At 38.4% G+C, this 17,259-nt stretch overlaps 1 protein-coding gene across 5 annotated transcripts in view; it reads left to right on the top strand.

The window, feature by feature from the left end:
- The first annotated feature begins 1,955 nt into the window (after window positions 1-1,955).
- The window catches only part of tab2 (TGF-beta activated kinase 1 (MAP3K7) binding protein 2), a 61,420-nt gene continuing 46,116 nt past the window's right edge, over window positions 1,956-17,259 (top strand). For 3 of the 5 annotated variants that reach the window (XM_077219651.1, XM_077219650.1, XM_077219648.1), the window contains exon 1: window positions 1,958-2,253. The gene's annotated coding sequence lies outside the window, so the exon portion shown is untranslated. Of the gene's footprint in view, window positions 2,254-17,259 lie in introns of all 5 variants that reach the window. The other 2 variants (XM_077219649.1, XM_077219647.1) reach the window with 1 other exon arrangement.

Below are 17,259 nucleotides of genomic sequence, written 5' to 3'. Positions count from 1 at the left end.
AAAAGTATTTCACCTCAGAAAAACGGACTTTACTGTCCTGTCAGCCGTTATACTGTGCTCGTAGCGCGCACTCTTCAATTGCACGCGCAAATGCGGCGGCGCGCGCTGTGTATCGCTTCACTGTATAAAGTGCAAAAGAAACTACGAGCATGCAACGTCGTTACAATGTAAATTAGTAAGTCACGAAATAAAAGTAAAATACCAATAAATCACGTGTTAGCTGCGAAGGATTTGGACGCAGGTATGATTTTCATTCTATTAACCAGAAGGTGTTTCATTAACAGTTCTTGTTAGTATTGCGTATTCACCATGGTAACTGTCGTTTCCATAACCCAAAAATGCCACTTTATTTTCACTTTGTGTTATTTTTTTATATTATTAAATGACTGTGGTGGCTCATATCAACATTTTATTAACAAGAACTAGTTTGGGACTGCTATTTAATTGCTTTACCATAGTCCTAATGTTTTTCTAGTCTTTACTATGAGTCATACAATTTATGTGTTTAAGTAAAGGGGGACAGTACTTGTGTGTGTGTTAACAATTTTTGTGTAAACGTGTATTATAATATGCCTATATATATTCAATGTAAATTGTGATAATCGTAATTAATAATCGCAATTACAATTTCAAGGGAATAATTGGCAATTATTTTTGTCATAATCGTGCAGCTCTACCCAGAATGCACTGCAGCATGCTTTATAATTGTCACTGATGTTGAGATTCACAGGCTGATTCTTGATGTCTGTGTGTCTAAGAACAGCACAAGGACGGTGCTGTTATAAACAACTAAGAAAATCTAAATTAGAGTTAATGAGTTTAGTGATTCAGGTCAATTAATGATTAATTTCAAAACATGTTTTAAGCAACATTTAAAAGTACTGTCCAATAAAGGCTGGCTTTAAGCACTTAATTACATTTTATGTGACCTAATCTACAGTGAGATCTATTTATGGTTAATAGCTTGTTAACAAAGCATTATCTAACTCTTTACATATCAGCTAATAATCAATAGCACTTTCTGTGACAATGAATGAAGAACTCACTATTTGTAGCATATATTCTATTCATGTATTAACTACAGTTTCTAAACTATTAATTAACTATAAACTAATAATTGGAAATGATTTATAAGGTCTTTGTTACTGTATATTATAAAGTGTTACTGGTACAGGTAGGCCTACAGTTTTTTATTTTGGAAAAAATATATAACATGGTTTTGGAAAACAAAAATACAAGACAGACAATTAACCAAATAATAAGAAATTAACTGTGGATATTGGCATGAACTACCATCAAAACCTTTTTCTTCCCTTTTCTCATTTTGTAACTTCCAGTTGTTCTATAAATCCATTGAAAGTAAACAATAGGAATCGTTCAGTGATTTATAGTCAAAATGAAGTCGGATTATAAAAGTGCATCTTGAGACTTCAAAATGAAAATTCTGTCATCATTTACTCAAAAGTTGTTTCTAACCTGTATGAATTTTTTCTTCTTCTGCTGAACACAAAAGAAGATATTTTGAAAAATGTCGGTAACCAGACATTTGAAGGACCCCGACTTCCATAACTGTTTTTCCTACTATGGAAGTCAACTGGTTACATCAACTGTATAGTAAATGTATTCTTTAAAATATCTTATGTTGTGTTCAGCAGAAGAAAGACTTTCATACAGTTTTGAAACAACTTGAGGGTGAGTAAATGATGACAGAATTTTCATTTTGAAGTGAAATAGGTATATTCCTTTAAACCTTGAATGCGAATTTCTCTTTCTAATTCCGTCTACGTAAAGTATAACTCCTTTAGCCGACTCCTTCCTCATTAAATAATTGCTCATTAATATTAAGGTTTTGATGAACTGTGCTTTAGTAAGGTCAGGTAGCAACTTGAGATGCAGAATTAATATTAATGAGCTAAAACTTCTCCATAGTACGGTTCGTAAATTCGCTTTTCCTTGAAGGAAAAAAAAGTCTCGCGATAGGCGCATACTCGTACGGCCGCCATATTGTGTGACACTATTTTGATTCTTATCTGTTGGAAGTGCGAAAGGAAGCGAGAAAATAAGGGGGAGCAGAGGGGGAAAAGTAGAAGAGCTGTCAAAAGAATCTCGAGTCTGCGAAACAGCGGGCGGCGGAGGCGCTGGTGTTTTTTCTCCCCTCATCGCTGTCTTTAGCTGAGTTGGGCCTGGGTTCATCAGCCCGGCCCAGTGCAGTTCCGCGGCGGCGTCTCGGCCCGGGGAGCGGCGGCTGGCACGGTGAGAAAAACTCTTGAGAACAGGCCTTTCAGTTTTTATGGAGTCGAGGGAAACGCCAAACAACTCAATTGAAAGTCGTTTTTTGTGCTTCCCTTCTTTCATAATGTCGCTCTGACTGTAAGCGCACACCCTCCGTCGCCTTAAAGACTCAAAACGTGATGAAAAAGCTGTAAAGCTTCAGCCTGTCGCGTTCCTGCATCCTGACGCTCTGTTCGGGTTGATTCACTCGTTCGCTCTATATTGATTTTACCCCAGTTGTTGACGTTTAACATTTACTGAAGTTTCAGAGCTTTCTGTGTAGTTTAGAGTGAACCTTCCAGGTTATAAGACCTCTGAAATGCAACCATAAGGCTGAAATTGTCGTTTTCCCAGTTACGTTAAGTGATTAATCGATGGTCAGGTCAAACGTGGGAGTTGATTTATTTTATTTAACAGTAGGCTTATAAAGGAAACAAAACTATGATGATCATCAGGCCTTCAAAACAAATGAATGCTGTGCATAATCTATCATGAATAGCTGAAGAAGAATGTTTGAAAGTAAATCCCAGGGTCAGTTTTCTTTTTTTTACCAAGTTTCTTGGCTATAAAGTTTAACGTAATGAACCATATTTCATTCGGGATGCAAGTAAGTTAGCTGAAGGCACTTTCACTGATCCAAAAAGTGTTATAACTCATTACATAAATACTGGTACATCTTTTTCTTAATTCATGAAACAGATGTTGTTGACATGATTGATACTGGTAATGGCAAATGAAAACAAAACAAATCAAGATGCTTTATTAAAAACAACAACACACACATCAAAATGCATGTGCCCCATGATTTTACACACCTAAATTGCATTTATATTAATTATTTCAGAATGATCCAGTTATGGACATGAATTGAATAGACGGTGAACTGACTTGAGCTGAATAACAACACTATTGTCCTCAATAGAGCTGCTTATACCTGATTTAACTTGTTTCATAATTAAGTTTGCATCATCAATTCTGTTAATTTACTTTTTGTTAAGTGAACCTGCTTTAAAACAATTTCTATTATATTAAGTGCTATAATTGTAACGTGACTTGATTTAGGGTTTCTGCAGGTCTTAAAAAGGCCTTAGAGGGTTACTTCACCCACAAATGAAAATTATCGCTTAATGATCTCACCCTCAAACAATCCTAGGTGTCATTCTGGATTACTGAAGAATAGGACACAGGAGAAGAAAGTTTAATACTTACTTCACTAATAAAAACAAAAATTCTAAAGTCATATTTGCTTATGGTTTATCTGAGTCATCGAAGGACAGCAGCAAGTACATTGGTCATTAAAGTGAGATTAAATGCATAAAAGTATTTGTTTTATTTAACATATTTAATTACCGGAGGTTTGCGAAATATTGATTTTGGGTTTCACTAATTTTATTCATTGAGGAATACTGAATCTTTTTTGTGCAAGTGAGGAGCAAATGCCTGCTCACATTTAGTCTAGAACTACAATAAGTCTCATGTTCACACACAGCACAGCCCATGACTGTACACTGACTCACGCTTTTTTAGCAAAATGGTTACAGAATTGTCAGTCAATAAATGGGAAAACAAAGTAACTTCTGTTACTTATTTGAAAAAGTAGCCTAACTCAGATATTTTGTTGTAAATTTAAAAGTAATGCGTTACTTTACTAGTTGCTTGAAAAAAGTAGGCCTAATCTGATCTTGAGTTAAAGTAACACTATGTAGTTTTTCAACCTTCATAATATACTTACAATAGGTTAAATGACACGTCTGCCATAGCCTGACGTGGTCTGTATCACTTTTACTGGCACTATGTAACTTCAGGTTTTGGGTAGTAACCGGAGCACAAAAAGAACTACAAAATTCGACTGCTTTACGGCATACATAGTTTTTCTTCGTTTGTGATGTCTTTCATAAAATCATGCATCATACTCTACCTTGTCTGTGGCGATTGTTGATTCCAAAGCTGGTGCTGGATAAACTAGGAGCATGCGCGTGCGACAGTAGGCTGCGGTAGGCTAAATTATTTACGACAGCGGTAATGGACAATTCCGCTTCCAACCTGTAGGGGCAAAGGAAAAGTTCCTTGGTGTTGCTTTAATTGTGATGCGTTACCCCAACACTGCACACAACTAGGGCTGCAACTAACGATTATTTTGATAATCGATTAATCGGACGATTATTTTTTCGATTAATCGATTAATCGGATAGAAATTAAATTAGATTTTTTTTTTATTATAACTAAATAAAACCGTAAATCAGGGTATTTATGTGTAAAAGTGTACTTTAAAAAGTGCAAAAGCCACACATTGAGTTTTACTAATATCAATATTTGCATTGTTTTTAATGATAATTGCTGATGGCAAGTTGACAAACATGATTATTGTTAAAAAAATGATATCCAACATATTATGTTTTAACACAATTTTTGTTAAAACAAATTTACACAGACATGTTGTTCAGATGTGAATATCTGAACTAAAAACAAACTAAAAACATCTAAAATATATAATTCATTTAATTTTTATTTAAAATTAATTATATATAAGGAATATAAGGATAAAGAATATAATATATATTATATATAATATATAAAAGAATAATATAAGGATAAATTGATTAAATAAATATAGAAAGACTGAAAACAATTGTGTGAACGTAGAGCCGCAGTAGATCGCGTTTGAAAAACAATTAAAACTTAGTAGACAAATGCTATAAAAAGAGAACGGAATGGAGGTAACGTTACCCAGCAAGCTAACAGGCTTGAGTAAAGGACAGGAGAAATTATGCATTAGTGCACAAGCATTCGCTGAAAACCACTGAGTACAGTGACTAAAAAACAATATTTTACTGCTGCTGTTATTAACTGCCTTTATATTTAGTGCTTCGCTTTGTAAAGACCGTTTTAATTTAACCTATTTCTGCGGTAGCGCTATTTTAATCCATCACTTACGTTGCGAGCGAACTGATTGCGCAACCTGATGCTCGAGACAAAATACAGACATCCCAAGATCCAGGAAGTCCCGGGAGTCTCCCGCATATTGATTGCGGCTCCCTGATGCCCGTGAATTAGTTCAAACTCCCGAAATCTAGAGCGCGCAAGCAAGAGCGCGCATGCGAGACATAAGAGACTGCTCCAAACCGTGTAGCGCGCGCGCTCGGCAGAGCGCCTGAGGGAGAGAGACCTTGCGTGTGTGTGCGTACCAGTAAACGCTCCCCGTGACGTAAGCAGACCAACTAATCGATAATGACATTCGTTGACAACGATTTTCATAATCGATTATAATCGATTTTATCGATTAGTTGTTGCAGCCCTACACACAACACAATTGGAGTTAAATTAAAATATATCCTGGCTCTTCCAAGCTTTATAATGAGAGCGAATAGAGATTTTGAAGCTCTAAAAAGCGCATACATCCATCATAAAATAATCCGTAAGACTCCATGGGGTTAATAAATGCCTTCTAAAGCGAAGCCATGCATTTTTGTAAGATATATTTATAATTTTATAAACTATTAATCACAGGCTTCTGGTAACGTCTGCACGCAAGTCGAGTTCTGGCGGAAGAGTGACCTCAGACCTGGTTTCACTGTATTGCGTATTCCGATTACAGCTCTAAGATGTGTTCTTTTTTTATGTCTGGGTAAAAAACAGTTTTTGTCCCCCCATTGAACACATATAGAATATTGGAACAGTAGTATACATGACAGGTTAAGGGGTGGTGATGGCGCAATGGATAAGACACATGCCTTTGGTGTGAGAGACCCGGGTTCGAATCCACTGTGAGACACCAATGTGTCCCTGAGCAAGACACTTAACCCCTAGTTGCTCCAGAGGCGTGCGACCTCTGACAAATCTAGCAATTGTAAGTCGCTTTGGATAAAAGCGTCAGCTAAATGTAAATAAAATAAATAATTGAATTCTTCGAAAATAAATGCAGCCTAAGCCTAAAAGCCTAAATGCAGTCTAAGCCTAAACCTGCAGGTCAACAATAATTAGAACATAAATAATTTAATTATTTTCTGTAAAAAAAAAAGACACGTAAAAAAAAAAACCGTAAAAAAAAAAAAGTCACTTAAAGCTGCAGTCCGTAACTTTTGGGGCTCTTGCGGTTAATAAACAGAACTCCGTGCGTCTTGCGGAGCTACTTTTCTCTGTTTATGTTTGTGAGTCACTTAAGAGTGAGTCACTCTTATTATAGGTGTACCGTATTGATTCAGGATAAGACAAAACACGATTTGGAAAATGGAGTCATGATGCATTCGCTCATGTAAATATTGGATGCAAAAAAACTTAAGGACTGCAGCTTTAAGTGAGCCAGGCATGTGATCAGCTAAAGAGAAAAAAGAGAGAAAAACAGAATCTAACTAACCCCAACCCCCACAATTATTATTCTTTTTTTATATTAAACTAATAGACATATCTTATTATTGCGATAATAGGCTATTGCAACATTACACTATAGTACTGTAAAAAAAAAAGAATATTTATAATCCATAATAATGTTAAATCAACATGCGGATTGCTTCTGATAAATTATAATCATTATTATTATTATTGTTATTTTTTGTTTTTGTACTTTACAGTAAAATTAAAATACTAACATTTATGGATGCCTTGCTTTCAAACATTAAATCATTGAGCTTTTATTTTGGCGGAAAACCACAGGGAGACCCAGAGATATGTTTATTTTTGTTGAAAACAGTGGTGTATTTTAATTACTGGCATCGGGCAAACATTTTTCAGAAAAGGCAAACACAATAATAATTTTTTTAATTCATATAGCATTAGTAAATGATGAATTTTCATTTTCAGGTGAACTATCCCTTTAATCATGGCATAATCAAGCCATAATTGTGATCATGATTATTTTAAGCTAAGTAAGAGATAGAGAGGGAACGTCTTTGAAAACATACTGTAATCAGCAAGGACACTGAGGCTTTTCATCTTCAAACAGAACGATTCCCAACATATGCTGTAGAAGGAACTTGAAAGTGGCTTAAAACAAAAGGAAGTGTGCCTTGGTCCCATGTGGTAACATTTTGAGTCATTCTCTTGTTTAAATCTTTGTTAGCATGTCATATCCTTCTACGTAGCTTTGACTTTAGCAGAGGTTTCTTGCTTTGCACTTACAAGAAATTGCTTGTAAGTTATATCAGTTAAGTAGCAAGAGATTCCAGTGAAGTCGGGGTGTTGCAATATACTGGTATTGATGATAACCGTGATGTTTGAAAAATTAATTCGATGTATTGGATTGTGCAAAAGGTGCTGCATAGTCAACTGTCGCCCATACATAGACAAATACCAAACTTAAATGTCCGAGGCCTGGTCTTCTCTTGTCTTCCACTGTCACTCCTCTTATCCTTCAGAGCTCCTGGGACTCCAGACTGGTGCAGTGCACAGTGACGTTCATTAAAACTCGTTCACTAACACTCGCGCCACCGGCCTCACTCTGTTTTCATGGCTCGCACCCTGCTCTTCATCACAGTAACGTTAAAACGACAGTAATTTGAACGAAAAGTTCAAGTTTTTTTTTTCTCTTTAATCGACTGTTTTCAGTGTTGATTCGTAGCAGCTGTACCGTTTAGTCGACTAGTCTTGCACAACCCTATTAAAAACCTATTTTTCTTAGGCTAGTTAAAGGGTTAGTTCACCCAAAAATGAAAATTATGTCATTAATGACTCACCCTCATGTCGTTCCAAGCCCGTAAGACCTCCGTTCATCTTCGGAACACAGTTTAAGATATTTTAGATTTAGTCTGAGAGTTTTCTGTCCCTCCATTGAAAATCTATGTACGGTATACTGTCCTTGTCCAGAAAGGCAATAAAGACATCATCAAAGTAGTCCACGTGACCTCAGGGGGTTAGTTAGAATTTTTGTGAGAATACTAGAATACGAGAATAGTTTTTGTGCGCAAAAACAAACATAAATAACTGACTTTATTTCAACTATTCTTTTCCTTCTCTTTGGGCCTCTAGTCAGTTAGCGTAGTGTAATTGCGTAGAGCTAAGTCACACGTAGGCTCACTATTGGCCGACGCTGGTCATGTGGGTGATGTGTATGACGTACAACAACAGAAGCGCTGCGCTGTTATGGTGCGTTCACACCGGACGCGAATAGCACATCAGGCGCGAGTGATTTCAATGTTAAGTCAATGGAAAGACGCGTTACGCGCGTAAAAAATTCCTGCGGCGCGAATGAGGCGTAGAGCGCGGCGCGGTAGACGCGAATTCGCCTCATTCGCGCGTCAAGTTTGCGCGAATGGCGCGAATTAAGCGTCTGGCGCGTTAAACGCGTTACGCGCGAATGATTTAGTTAGTGCTATTTGTGCATTCACGCGTTTGACGCGAATTCGCGTCTGCCGCCCGAGTTGAAAAATATGAACTTCTGCGTCAATTCGCGCCGCGTTAACCAATCAGAAGCCTAGCTGCTTGCTGCTGTCACGTGGTGAAGTATCTGGATGCTTCAATACATTATTTTGTAATATGACTGTGGTTCTAATGCACAACAAAGCAAATATTTTATCACATAAAACTTGATTTCAATATATGACACATTCATTTTGTATTGAATGCTATTTATTCCATAACTAGATTATATGAAATATTATTATAATGTAAAGACAACCAACATACTGCATAAGTTTGTGTCTGGACAGTGTTGTGTGAGAGAAAGAGAGAAAAATCACAGGACAGATTAATCACTTTTGGAGGCTGGCTCCATTTATCATCAAAACAAAAATAAATGACAGATTAGGTGGATGAGGGCGAGGGTGATCCTCGCTCCAATGCAGGACAACAGGTCATCAAGCTGGGCGCGGGACAGGCGGAAGTACCGCTGAAAGCCGCCGTCATCCAGGCGCAGCTCCTGGAGCGAGCCAATGGTGAAATTCGCCACACTGGGTTCGCCTTCGAAGGGTCTGGTGGACACAAATACGGCGACGATTACCCCTACGCCGCCGTTCTGCTCTCCAGAGCAAATACAGAGCGGTGACTCTCTCGATGAATGCTCGATCAACATAAAAAAGATGGCCGCCAACGGGTTTCGATTCTGACGCGCGAGACGCGCGTAAATTTCGCTTCAAACTTTTGTTTTTACGCGCGTCAGTTTCACTCTTGACACGTGAATTAACACAAAGTGGTCAAGCGTCAAACTAGACGCGGTAGACGCGAATTTGACGCGGTAGACGCGAATTTGACGCGCTATTCGCGTCCGGTGTGAACGCACAGTTACACTAGTGAACTGACTCGAGGCCCACAGAGAAGGACATGAATAGTTGAAATAAAGCCGTTATTTTAGTTTTTTTGCGCACAAAAAGTGGCTCAATCTTAAGTTTATCAAACGACGAGAACACTGTAGTCACTTGGACTATTTTAACGATGTCTTTAATAACTTGTCGAGGCCGGCAAGTTCAATCCCTGAAGAAGCCTATGGAGGAGTGATCCAGCTCTCAGATTTCATCAAAAATATCTTAATTCGTGTTCCGAAGATGAACGAAGGTCTTACGTGGTTGGAACAACATGAGGGTGAGTAAATACTGACAGAATTTTCATTTTTGGGTGAACTAACCCTTTAACTTGTGTATGTTCACGTTTCCCTCATTCATGTGTTGAGCGCTGCCTCGAGGAGCCATAAAGTAGTGACGCTGGGAAAGCAGGGAAATCTATTTAGAGCTCCTTAATTTATTTATTAAAATATCGATATCTGGCGCCAGCATATCAATTATCGCATCGCACGGAGAAGGACAACGACATATCTCTATCGATATTTTGTCTCACCCCAGTGCTTATCAGTTTAACAAATAGTGACTTAGAATCACCATTGGCTAGTAATTTTTTAGTTTACATGCCAGGCTGATACACAATTTTTTGTATATGATTCCATCGAATCAGCTTATCTTAAATGGCTTATCTATCATATCCTATGTTAAATGGCACAGCTTTTTAAATATCTGAACGCACACTCTTAACATCAGTCAATCAAGCATTATATTATGATAATCAAGCACTAACTATTTAATGATTGAACTTTAGTTGAACTAAAACTTGAAAGCATGAAAGCATATTTGCCATTTTAACTGAACTTAGGACTGGTGATGGTGCTTAAAGGCCCCCTGGAATCAAAATTTAAGTTTTTTAGCTCTTAGGATGAATATGTCAGCCTTAATGTTATAAATAAGCTGGTGTGTTCCAAAACAATGACAAAATTCGCATTTAGGAGATATAGGCTAAGCATTCAAAACGTACAGTCCCTCACTTCCGCTAAAATGGATCACGGATTTTTATGACGTCACCGTGGACTTCAGCTTCTCATTACATCTTCTGTCCAATCAAATGCTCTCTAGAATCTGAAGCGTCCCGCTCCCCATGATATAAACACCACCTGGCCAAAGCGACCGTGGCTGTACCTGACTGTAAGTTCAGTAGTAAACGCATGCTCAGTGTCAGCTGCTTGTTCTCATCAGTTAGCTGTCGGAGTTACTGGAGTAACATATACTCCGGGATATTGTTTATTTCGAGTCAGAGTGACTTTCAGGCACGTCCGAAAGCGAGTAACATTAGAAAACTGGATCAGCGCTGACTGGTTCAAAAGAACGATTTGTTCACGAACCGGACATCACTACCATTGTCACGTCACTAAGCAATATGGGTTGGAGATGTGTGTTCGGTTGCTCAAATGCTCGAGTTTTATTCCGTTTTGAGAATGAAATGGCTAGAATTTATTTACACCTCTAACGTTAATATTGAATCCAACTTATCACCAGTGCTCGCATTCGTTTCCATGGTTCTGTCAAGTACGACTGCAGTCTGAGATAAACTAAACACTATCGGCTGTTTGAAAAGGGAGAGGAGCCATTTAATATCTCCCGCCTTAGCTTCCTGTTTCAGTGGAAATTACATCAACACATCAAACAAAGCTGCGCGTTTCAAGGCACTTCACTTGGCCTTTAAGATATTGTTGGTCATTCAGTGTTTCTGTAGAAATAAAGTATATAATAGTAATTATTATTAAAAGATAATACTACTACTACTAATTCTACAAATAACAATAAACAGTGACAGCGCACTAAGGATTGATGAGCTGCTGGGTTAATGAATATTAATCACGTTGTCTGTGTTCGCTCAAATTATTTGCGGATATAGATGGGCACCAGCCAATGAGATTGCCTTTTGCACATTAGTCCCACTCACTACCAGAGAAACTGGCATGTCTTCTGATTGTTCTTAAAAGCGGAATAATTGCAAAATAAAAATATTTAAATTATTTTGACAGGAAAATTCAACAAAGAATATTGGTTCGGGAATACCCTAACACTTTTAATAATATTTCAGTGCACAAAACCATGATAATATGAAATGCATCAAAACAGAGCAGCACAAAGCGCTTATGTGCATCCAGGGTGCAGAATGATGTGCTTAAATTAAAGCAACATGAAGTCACAGTGCACAGCGCTGCACAAGTGCAAAGTGTAAAGCTCATGTCACAAAGAGAAGAAATGTCGAGTGCCCAAATCTTAGTGTATATCTGTCCATAGTTTTAAACGCCAGTTATTGTGTGTTTGACAATTCAGACCGTGCGACCGCCTATTCGATTCTCATTTGTGGATTATTGAGCTTGAATGGTCAAAAATGTCAAAATGTATGTTATGGCGAGTATTCACTTAAAGGGATAGTTCACCCAAAAATTTAAATTCTGTCAGTAATTACTCACCCTCATGTTGTTCCAACCCTGTAAGACTTTCGTTCATCTTCGGAACACAAATTAAGATATTTTTGATGAAATCTGAGAGCTGGCTCACTCCTCCATAGGCTTATAATAATAATAATAATAATTAGTTACATTTATGTAACGCTTTTTCTGGGACCTCAAAGCACTTTACATAGAAGGGGGAATCTCCTCAACCACCACCAATGTGCAGCATTCACCTGGATGATGCGACGGCAGCCATATTGCACCAGAACGCCCACCACACACCAGCTTACTGGTGGAGAGGAGACAGTGATGAAGCCAATCAGTATATGGGGATGATTAGGAGGCCATGATGGACAGAGGCCAAGGGGCAAACTTGGCCAAGATGCCGGGGTTACACCCCTACTCTTTATCGAAGGAAATCCTGGGATTTTTTATGACCAAAGAGAGTCAGGACCTCGTTTTAACGTCTCATCCGAAGGACGGTGCTTTTTGACAGTATAGTGTCCCCATCACTATACTGGGGCGTTAGGACCCACACAGACCACAGGGTGAGCACCCCCTGCTGGCCTCACTAACGCCTCTTCCAGCAGCAACCTGGTTTTCTAAGGAGGTCTCCCATCCAGGTACTAACGAGGCTCAGCCCTGCTTAGCTTCAGGCCCCATCCACACTACTACGTTTTAGTTTAGAAACGCAGACCTTTTGCTACGTTTGCACCTCCTGTCCACACTAAAACTGCAAAAACGAAGACCTAAAACAGAGAAGTTTATAAACGCTGCCGACCCCGTTTTGCGTTTTGAATCTCCGTAGGGCGTTTTAGTGTAGACGGGTCAAAACGGAGAGGCTCACGCTCTGCTCTCTGATTGGATGTCATACAATGGAAGAAAACGCACAACACCAGCCTGGACTACCAGTTACGTTAGTGCAAGTAAATTCTGCATTTCACAATGCTATAACTGCCTACATGCGCCGGAGGCAAGCTATTATTCCAGCGATCTGTGACAGTTCCCGTGTGCAGCGGCAGTATCGACCGTACATGGAGCGTCAGTTTTGGGTTAAGCCGGGAAGAACCAGCGCATGGTGGGATAATTTTATCAATGAAGTTGTAGTTCCTGAAGAATGGTGCGAAAGCTTTTGAATGTCCAGATCAGCACTTATCAACCTCAGCGAAATCTGAGGAACAGTCAATCTGTTTCCTGTTTACACCGGCACGCGCGTGCCCAGTGTAGGTGAATGGTGACGTGATCCGCGTTTTCAGTCGTTTTAATGTGGAATGAGATCAGTTCTAATACACAGCTAAAACGCTGGTGTGGACGGAGATCGTATTCGTTTTAATTCTCCGTTTCTAAACTAAAACGCAGTAGTGTGGATGGGGCCTCAGTGGGCAAACAGTCTTGGGCTACAGGGTGATATGGCTGCTGGCCATAATAGGCTTCTAAGCAATTTCATTCTGCCGGTCCAGAAAAGTTAGTTAAGACATTGTTAAAATAGTCCAAGTGACTACAGTGGCTCAACCTTAAAGCGGCACTATGCAGTTTTTTTTAGCCTAACTGAACAGCTTCGGGGTTATTGGAATGGTTATATGACTCTTTTCGGGTTGAATGGTGGCCGTCTCGGTCGGAAGAGTCTTGGAAAAGGTAACGAGAATCTGACAGCGCGAGGAACCGGGCAAGAGTCCCACTCTGTCAGGCTTTCACTGTTAAAGTTGATTCCCGCGATTATCATGAGAACAGTTGTCAATATCTCACATAATTATCAGGACATAAATAAGCCTACACGTTGTAAATAGTGTAAATGAGCACAATTCGGAAACTATTATGATAAATTGCAACAATCATGTCTAACAATATCATAACGGACATTGTTACAAAATAATGCGACTTACATGTAACTTTATTAATAATGACATCTGGCATTTAGGCTCAGGTAAGCCTAACGCGGTATGCTACTTTATTATTATAAATAGGCCGTGAGTGCAGATACACTCTGCGTGAGTGGTATTTACGATAGTAACGTTAAATACAAGTACTCTACAGCGACTCTGTCTGTTTGACAAAAGCAGAAATCCTGCATAGTGCCGCTTTAAGTTTATCAAGCGATGAGAACACTTTTTGTGCGCAAAACCCCCCCCCAAAAATAAAAACTTTATTCAACCATTGATTTTTCTCCGTGTGTGCCTCTGAGTGAGTTCACGAGAGCCACGACGCATGTGCAGAAGAGGACGCAGACGGGTCTCGATGTAGTGTTTAAAATGGTTCTAAAGTGTGCATTTCCTGGATGTCCGAATTGTGAGAAACCAACAAGAAAACGTAAAAGTGCCTTACCAATGCTGCAAAATGTATGGCTTACCTTTCACACTTTCCCATCAATGTGGGCCTCTGACGTGAGTTCAAAAGAGCGCCACGACGCATGCGTGAGGACGGAGAATATATCTCAGAATATTTTCTAATTGAGAATCTTTTTCTCTTACTACTGGAGCTGCCAGTTTGCTAAATTTCAAATGATTATGAAACTGAAAGCACAAACTCAAAGCGGCAGCCCTTCAGACGCACTCAGTGTCCGAATTCACGTACTTGTTTTCCTTCACTCCTTCAAGGGGACTATATTATTTGAGTGATGCAGCGAATAGTGAATGAGGGTAAAGCGGGTGTTTTCAAACAGCCTTAAATTGGGTTTGACTGATGTGGGAGAGATGCACACATCCCAAGTCTCCCGGAAGTTCCGTGAGTCTCCCGCATATTGATAGCGGCTCCCTGATGCCCGCAAATTAGTTCAAATCTCCTGGAATCTATATTTTGCGAGCTCCAGAGCGTGTAGCGCGTTCAAGGCAGAGAGCAAGAGATTGAGAGACCTTGCGTGTGTTTGCAAGTGTGCGTGTGTGTGGAGCGCATGTAAGACAGCAGCATGACCCCCCCCCCCCCCCCCCCCATCAACAAAACCGAACACTAATGTTATGCACAAATAGAATATGCAGGCGTTATACACTAACTTGATAAACCACGTTAGAAATTTGAAAATTGAGAATGCAGTGCATCGTAATGCATCGTGATATCGAATCGAATTGAACTGAATCGATGACATGATATTCGTAATCGAACCGAACCGTGAGACCAGGGTAGATTCACACCCCTATTAATTGTGCAGGGACATTTTCTGCCCCTTATCTTGGGCATTTTTGTAAAATTTGGTGTCATTTTAGTCCCAAGCCCCTGTTAATTTCCAATCCTGCTGTGCACAATGAATATTAAAGAGGCTCCGCAAAGAATATTATGTAGTTATAAATACGTTGGAGACAATAATGTTTCTGACTTTTTTGCATTTTTGTCATTTTTATAAGTTGTTTTTTAGTTTTAATTAGGGCTGAACAATTTTTAAATTTATTTTTGGGTCAATGACGTATAAGGCCTTTGAGAGGCCCATTTTTAAAATACTTGAAATAATATATTTGGCTATTTTCTAAACATTTGGAGTATAGTCTACACATGCATGTGTGTGAAAACTTCAAACAAAGATATTTTAGTGCTTTTAAACTCAAATGAATAGGGCAACAACCTTAAAAAAGTCATTTGGGGCGACAGTAATTTATTTTAAAATTAATAGATTTCCTTTACATAAGTTATATTTTAAGAAGTATCAGTAATTAATTGAACTGTTTAAGAAAGATATACTCATGTGTCCTTTCATTTATTGCAAATGATGTTAAATACATTTTTATCTATAATGGCAGTGTCACCCTCATAAAGCAATTACATATTTTTTTTACTCATATAATCCATAAAACTGATTTAAAATGTGTAGATATAGTATCCACTTATTGATGTTATACCAATGAATTATATTTCAACCAAAATGGACAGACATTATTTTTTGAATTTACTACAGAATTGAATATGGTTGGTTACCCCACATGACAAGTGGTCGCCCCACATGATGAAAAACAGCAGGCAATTAAGACTATTCAATGATTTTGATAGTTAAAACACATTTAATGAAATTTTATGAAGAATCAGCATATCCATTTCATTTGACACATTTCATAACATTAACAGTTTCCTCAATATTTCATTTGACACATAACCATCATATTAATATTTTCAATACTAATGCATTAAACACTTGGACATAACATTGAACAGCATTTTCCTTTTTCCTTTTCATTTCATTAATCACTTAAACATACAATGTTTGCCTTTTCATTACTATTTCATTTAACAGTTTAACATAGCAGCATTCTGCAGACACATTGAACAGCATTTTCCTTTTTCCATTTTCATTACATTAATCACTTAAACGTACAATGTTTGCATTTTTCTTACGATCTCATTTAACACTTGAACATAACAGCATTCTGCAGACACATTGTAGGCATTTCTTTAACCCCAGCAATTTCTGAATGCTACCCAGTCTTGGCAGGTCAACTTTGAAAAGCGTGAAGTTGCTGGCTCGGGTTCTGAAATGAAAGTAGAAAGTAACATATGGGCCCGTATCCCTAAAGAATTTTTGTGCAAAAAGTGGCTCCTAGCGGCCAAATTCTAAGAAAATTCTCAAGAGTCATGACGTTTCTTACAATTTCCCCTAAAAGTGACACGAAAATCCCAGTTAATATAAAAGCTATTCCTCAAGATTCCTAGTGCTTAAAAGGGCTCCTAAGGCGAGATCTGCTAAGAGCAGGGAAGAGGACTTTTAGTGGCTTAGGAGTTGCCCTAAGCAGCTGCACAAAATGGCCAACAGAGGAGGCAGGAGAGATGTCCTGCAAACACTGGATGACAGGGAATTATTGAGTTGTAACGTTGAAATTTCTACTTCATTAACGACAGCCCCTTGAGATAGGCCATCTTGTTACCAATGGGGTCCATATGGGAGTGAAAGTACAAAATATGCCAGCTAGGATATTAATATGAGCAAATAAGACCCAAATCATTATTTGAACAGGGTGTAATGAGGTTAAGTTTTCACATATTTTAGATTCTAATGTTGGGCTATAACCCCTACAGCTTACTATTCATTTTCCAGATATTTTCTTGATTGTGAAATATTCTTTACAATTACAGTCTGCATAAGATTAGAGTGTATAATTATGTTTATTGATTTGAGGGTACATCCTTTGCTCATTATCACCAAAAGTTCATTTTCATCAAACTTGTAGGATCAACCAATCACGGCTTTTGAAATGATGACTCATACCTAGCAACGGGGTCAACCACACGTCCTCACTAAGATAGGATTTTCCATCCATTCCTTGCTCAGAGTTCACTGAAAATGTTCTGGAATCACTTCTAAGCTAAAACTCCTGGCAAGGAATTTTCAGGTTAAG

The sequence above is a fragment of the Siphateles boraxobius genome, unplaced genomic scaffold (assembly GCF_051911475.1).
Source record: "Siphateles boraxobius isolate OS27281-9 unplaced genomic scaffold, OSU_SipBor_1 8, whole genome shotgun sequence".
NCBI classification, from domain to species: Eukaryota; Metazoa; Chordata; class Actinopteri; order Cypriniformes; family Leuciscidae; genus Siphateles; species Siphateles boraxobius.
This window is presented reverse-complemented; position numbering and strand designations above follow the sequence as displayed.